At 35.7% G+C, this 6,422-nt stretch overlaps 1 long non-coding RNA gene across 1 annotated transcript; it reads left to right on the top strand.

Moving 5' to 3' along the window:
• The first annotated feature begins 373 nt into the window (after nt 1–373).
• LOC103886268 lies at nt 374–5,352 on the top strand. The gene is made up of 3 exons (XR_002523367.2): nt 374–1,565; nt 3,336–3,387; nt 3,524–5,352. It is a non-coding gene; the product is annotated as an uncharacterized LOC103886268 (long non-coding RNA).
• Nucleotides 5,353–6,422: the final 1,070 nt, after the last annotated feature.

Consider the following 6,422-nt stretch of genomic DNA (forward strand, 5'->3'; position numbering starts at 1 on the left):
TGTGTATTTGGTGTGTTATCTTAATATTGATACTATTATGTCATCATGTATATATACTCAACAAAATTAACTTATTTTTATAATAAAATCTTGTGTCCAGCAGAATGGAGAGAGCAAGAGTAAATGGGAAGATAAGTATTTGTTTATGAGTTACTGCTTGCTTTAAAAATATAATAGGAACCTTAAAAATTATTATATATAATAACTTAGATATTAGGAAAGGATAAATCTTAAGTAAAAAAGTAATTATTAATTAAAATTTTTCTTATTAAATGTGTGTTGTATGAAATAATGCAACATTTAAGTTTTAAGACATTTTATTTTACATATTACATAATTTTTAGTAATATTAAATGTAATACTCAACCTCAGAGAGTAAGAAAATAAATGATTTGGGTTAGGTTTTATCATTTGACTTTATTATATATTGACAACTAATTATTTTAGCAATTACTGAGCTATCATTCCTTTCTTTATTAAGTTCAATAAACAAGTAGTAGACACTAAGCCCAACATCGTCTTTTGTATAATTTTTTTTTCAAGAAGAATCTTTATTTTTCTTTTCTTTTTTTTTTTTTTGGTGTATAACTTAAATAAAGAGCCATGGCCTTACTTGAAACAGTTTACTCAGAATCATTTAGATATGATTACTCAGAATCATTCTAAATATTCTTCACTATAAGCTCCTTTTGGCATGCAATAAAATGAAAATGAGCCAAGGAGAACCTAGAGAGAAAATACGTATTCCTTATCCCTGTGTTACATTTGGGAGAACTTTAACAGACCTCAGAGTACTGAAAAGAAATAATTGCCCTGAAGTAAAACTGGTTAGTATGTTATCAGAGATCCTCTAAGCTAGCAACAGAATTTGGGAAAATAGAAAGAAAATAGAACTGGAATTCATAGCACGACATTCAGATAACCAATTTATTAGTAAAAGGTAGAAGAGACAAACAGCCTCATCTTAGATTCTGATACAAAAATGGTGTAGGATTACCCATTATTAGCACACCGGACACACCAGGAAATATAAGAGAAAATATTCTAGATTCTATCATTAATATTTTGAGAAATCCTAATAATCCCAAATTAATTCTAAGTAGTCATGATAGAAGAAAATTATATCTTTACTCCTGGTTACATATCCATAGTTTAGTATTTTTTGTTGTTGTTGTTACTTGGGCAGTGGAGAAGACAAGGAACACTACAGCTTTTTTCAGCTCTTAGTTCATATTAAAGGTTTTCATGTAACCCTATATACATATGTATTTCATCTCATTTAAATTCCTACTAAGGATGTCAGTAATCTTCTATCTTGCAACTTTAAAGAATAGGGTTATTCACCATTATAGCAGGAATATCAGTTTATGTATCTGCTATGACAGATAGTAAAGATGATCAAACATTACACTAACTCTTAATAATGAGCTTGTTTCTCTCTTCAAGGAACAAAGTTCATAAGGATGGGAGATGAGAAGGGCCAAAAGGTGAATGTATGCACCTGTTTGTGTGCCTCTTGTCATCCTTCCTTCCCAGAGTGTGCATACTTCTCAGCAAAATGGGAGGTAAGAAGACTAAGCCTCAACTTTCAGACAATCCTCTTTAACCACATCAAGAAACCCATAATTATTCAAAATTTACAATTCATTTTGTAGTTGTTATCTATACCCTTCAATCTGGAGCCTAGTCATCCACCTTGAATTAATTGTTTTATGTATGCATGTCATGTGCACCCAGCCAGACTATTGAATGGGAGATCCAGAGAGGCAGAGACAGCGCTCTTTTTTGGTATAAGTATTCCACACAGTACATGAGATGTGGCAGTTGCTTGATAGATGCTGTTGAATGAATACTTCCATCACACATTCAACAGACACACACCAAACGGTCTTTGCCCATTATTAAAATAATGTCTAAGAAGAAATATGCTCCCATCTTTATATTATTTGTCTCCTACCCTGCTCTGTTTCCCTCTCCTACATAAATTTGCAGTTTCCATGTTATCTTACTAAGATACATATAACTCCAGCTATATATTTTGTTATGTTATGATGCATATGCAGTAGAGCCTCAATCAATAGTCATGAAATGACTAATGGACAGCTGATTGAATGAATGAATGACATAAATATGAGTGGAATGTGCATATGGAGAATGGAAATACATCTGTCAGCAGAAATGAATGTCTGTTATTTTGTCTCAGCTCTGGCTTATGTGAAACCTAGTTCGGCCATCAATGTCGTGGCAGTTTGAACGCTTACATACCAAGCCCATGAACTTTTCCTACATGTGTATTTTTTAAAATAAATGCTCTGTATTTAGGGATGGAAGATAAGGGGAAAGTTGAAAAAATAACTGTTTCTGCTGCTTCAGGTGCATACCTGCCATTTCAAACTCCCTTTAGCTCTTAGGCTAGCCAGTGCTATGATTGTCCATATAGAGGGTTCTCTGTTCTCCTGAAGGGCTCAGGTAAAGCTGTATGTACTAAATACTTTGATCACCATCACTCCCCTGTATGCACTCCAAACAATTATACTGCAGAAAACTTTACTACAAAGAGGCCAAACTAAATGGAAGTTTTTCAAAATGTTAGTCTGATTACAAAAAAAATTTATAAAGACTTTCTTTCCTCTTTCCCAGGAACTTAGTAAAATGTAATATACACATACTCATAACTCCAATATTTACCTGTAAGTATAATAAGCTAGGGCAAAAAAAAAAAAAAAGACTTTTATAAGGTTGGTATTCAAAAGCAGATCAGAAAGGAAGATCCCAGGTAAAAGTAATGAAAATCATCTCAAAGTGCATTCTCCATTTCACAGTAAGGCTTAATAAGTTAGGTGATGTTCTAGAACTCAGAAACATGAGCATTTTTATTGCTTACAGCCTTCATTTCTGACTACTAGTTTTCATGAGATTAATAAATCTCCTAAGGAATGAATATGAGCACATGCACAGTAAAAGAAAGTCCATTTATAAACTCCAAATGATGCCACATGATAGAAAATTGGTTCTAGAGTCAAGCTGGCCTAGAATGCTTGAATGTATAAGACACATGAGTCCTAGAGATTACATATAAAATCTTTACTCCTTTCTTTGCCCAGTAAATCAACAAGCATCTTCTGAATCCCCCCACCTCAGTGTCTTAAGACTCTCCTGAAAGCTTGATTAATTTGGAAAACAACATAGTCAAGTAAACCCCAGAAAAGTCACTGTACAAGTACAAACAAAAAATGTCAAACTAGAATGCTGATATGAAATCGAGTTAATATACTGAAATTAAACACAGACTTATTAAAAATGTTTTTAAATTTTGCATGTGTGTTTGTTTTCAGTGGATGGACTCACTCTCAAATACAATTGGTGAATGACCCAGAGAGAGTGTAGGTAAGTTTCCCGTTACCATTGTGGATGCTATGGGCCTGTCAAGACTTAATAAGGGGCTCCATGTTGCATCGTCTCAAACTCCTTAAACTTCTGGGTTCTGGGATTGACTCCTTCCTCCTCCTCATTTATGTCTCAGATCCAGGGTACATGGCAAAAAGAACCTAAATTCATCATGAGGAAGAAACCTATCACGAGGAAGCAACCTGTGAAGGCAGCCATTAGGCAAGGGGCATCTGAGGTGCGCACTGCAAGCATGTTCAAGAAAACACCTCTTCTGCCAGCTAGAGGCGCCCCCGCCCAGTGGAGGATGAATCAAATTCCACCATCTTTAATCTGGCTACGCCATATTTGAATAATAATCCTGAAATTCACATTGATGCTCAAGAAGTCGCTTCTTCAAAACTTTAAGGCAACAATTAAGTATTCCATTGTCATGGCTCAATTAAATGGTTTGGCCTGAGAAAATTGGGGATTGTAAAGTGAGGATGGAATGTGCTTTGATCCTTTTTCCAGGGTTATTGTTTCATTAATAAATGAACATGTCATTTGTCTCACCAGAGGGAGCTCATGCCCTCCAGGCTTTTTTCCCTTTTTTGTTCAGGTTTTATAAAGATGAATTTCCAGTGCTCTGAAATACCATGGATTAGTAGTTAAGCCTGACAGCACTTCGGGGAGTAGCGAGCTTAAAGTGCCTCACACAGGTCTCCAAAGCACTTGTTTACTAATAGAGGAAATCAGCAACCGTCTGCAGCTGCTGATATCGCATTACCATTTGGAAAGACAGTAGCTGAGATAACAAATCACACAGTTTTAATAATTACTCCTGCATTCCCGTTTTTTGTTTCCTGCATAACTGTAAAGGCTGGATTTCTTCCAAATAAACAGATAAAAACAGTATGGAACTTTTATCTTTTAATGATAATGACAACACATCATGTTTCACTAAAAGTTTCCTGCTGAATTTTTTCTGATTTCTAGAGTTTCAATAAAATGTAATTATACTTTATAATTCCACTCTTTTAATCTTCACTTCAAAAACTATTCACAGTGAGCAAGTTTGCCAGGCACCAAAAGTAGGGGACAAACTGCTTGGACTTACCCACGTTGACTATCTCCTGCTTTCTGTCTTGGAGTAAACCTGTCATTGAAATTGCATCCTGTACATTGAGCTGCTTTGCATTCAAATTAATAGCCAGTTTAATTTGAATGTAAAATAGCTTCATTTATGCCATCATTTCAAAAAAAAAAGAAGTAAGCCATTTGACAATGAATGGATGTTTAAGATATGATACATTTGCAACATATTTTTAATCCCAAATTGAACTTATATTAGGATGGAGACATTTTAATATCAATAGTTAAATCATAAAAGAAACGCTTTTAAAAATCTGCATAGTAAATATGAGCGTTAGAGGTCAAAACTACTCCATTGTACAGATACAGTACAGGGTTTAGCTCGTATGGTTGGCGCTGGGTATTTTCTGGCAAATCTGTGCATTGTTACATTTCTATAGTCCAAGGATGGCAATTGATTTTTAAAACACATGCTGCAACTTTATTTGGTCTGTAATTACATGGACTTTATTTGGAGGTCAGCGAAGGAACAACTAAATAGGAAAATGAAGTCTTCCTCCCTTGTGCAATGAAACCATAAAAGTTGGCAGACAGAAAGGAATGCTAAACTTTTTCCCAGAGCTCTGAGTTTGGTTTCCACTGGTCCATGTTCCATTGGGTGATTAGAGAAAGCTTTTTTAAAGCCTTACTTCAGAATGATCTTAATTGGTGCAAGGTTGAGCCCTTTCTAGGAGGGGAGGGAAAAGGTTGAATAGCCTTTTCAAGTCACATGAAAGTTTCTAGGATGAATGTACGATAATTAGATTAATAAGTAGCTTAATTTATCACAGCTGAGGATTTCAACAGCCACACATTAGAGCAAGAAAAAAAGATTAGTGTGATTCTAGTTTGTAAAAAAAAAAAAAAGAAAAAAAAAATTGTACTGAAACTTGATTAACCTTAAACACAAAGTGCCTTTCTTTCTTTTTCAGTGTAAATGTCTAACCGGGGGAGGGGTGTGGAGTGGGGAAATCCGGGAGGGGACCTACAATAATCAGAAAAGTCCTATTTTATTCCTTTTTGTCTCCCAGTTAATGAGCAGTATCAGGATGCCTTGAACCAACTTTTCCTTTCGCATTTCTTATCCTTAAAATAATGGGCTGACCATAAGCCTGCAGAATCTTAAATTATGTTGCCCGCCCACATCATAGAGATCTGTGTTTTCTGACGTACAATTTGTCATAAGCAGAGTCACTCGTCTCTGTTGAGAAAAAGAAAGGTAGTGCAATTGGAAGGACATCATCATTTTGGTTAGTATGTGGCAGGAACTTTGAGGCTTAGCTTGTTGGGTGACATCTCTAGTTCTCTCAAGGCTGAAAAGCCTGAATTTAGACCCATGTATTCAAAAATTGTAAGTTGCCTAAATAAGGGCAGCAGTGACTTGAGATGAACAGTATTCATTGATAAAACATGAAAATCAAGACGATTATTATAGTAGCAAGAATAATTGATTTCAACGGGGTTTAAAAACTCAGATGAGAACTGACACTGAAAAAAAAAAAAAAAAAAACATCAATTCAAATTATCCTCCATTGGGATTCTTTTTTTCCATCTTCTCCACAAGTGCACAATAAAATATTTTGAGAAAAAGGAGAATCTGCTGGACCATCAGATGATCAGATCATCGGGGTGGGCTAACGTCAGATTTGATTAACTAACCTTAAACTTCCTGACTTCTGTCTGGCTAAAAACAAAACTGCAATGTGGTGTGGAACAAAGCTGCTGGCATCAGCGTCGTTGTGCTATGGAAGGGCCTGGAGCGTGAATCTGGTACCTGTCAACACTCAACAGTCACTGTGGTTGGGAGGCCGGCTAACGCGAGCCCAGTGGTGGAGCAGGGGTTTGGGCATTGCCTATGTGCCTGCGTGGAAAAAAATGTGTGGCTGGATGTGGGTAGGCAGCTATGACACCCTCCAAGTGGA

The sequence above is a fragment of the Papio anubis genome, chromosome 7 (genome assembly GCF_008728515.1).
Source record: "Papio anubis isolate 15944 chromosome 7, Panubis1.0, whole genome shotgun sequence".
In the NCBI taxonomy this organism is placed as follows: Eukaryota; Metazoa; Chordata; class Mammalia; order Primates; family Cercopithecidae; genus Papio; species Papio anubis.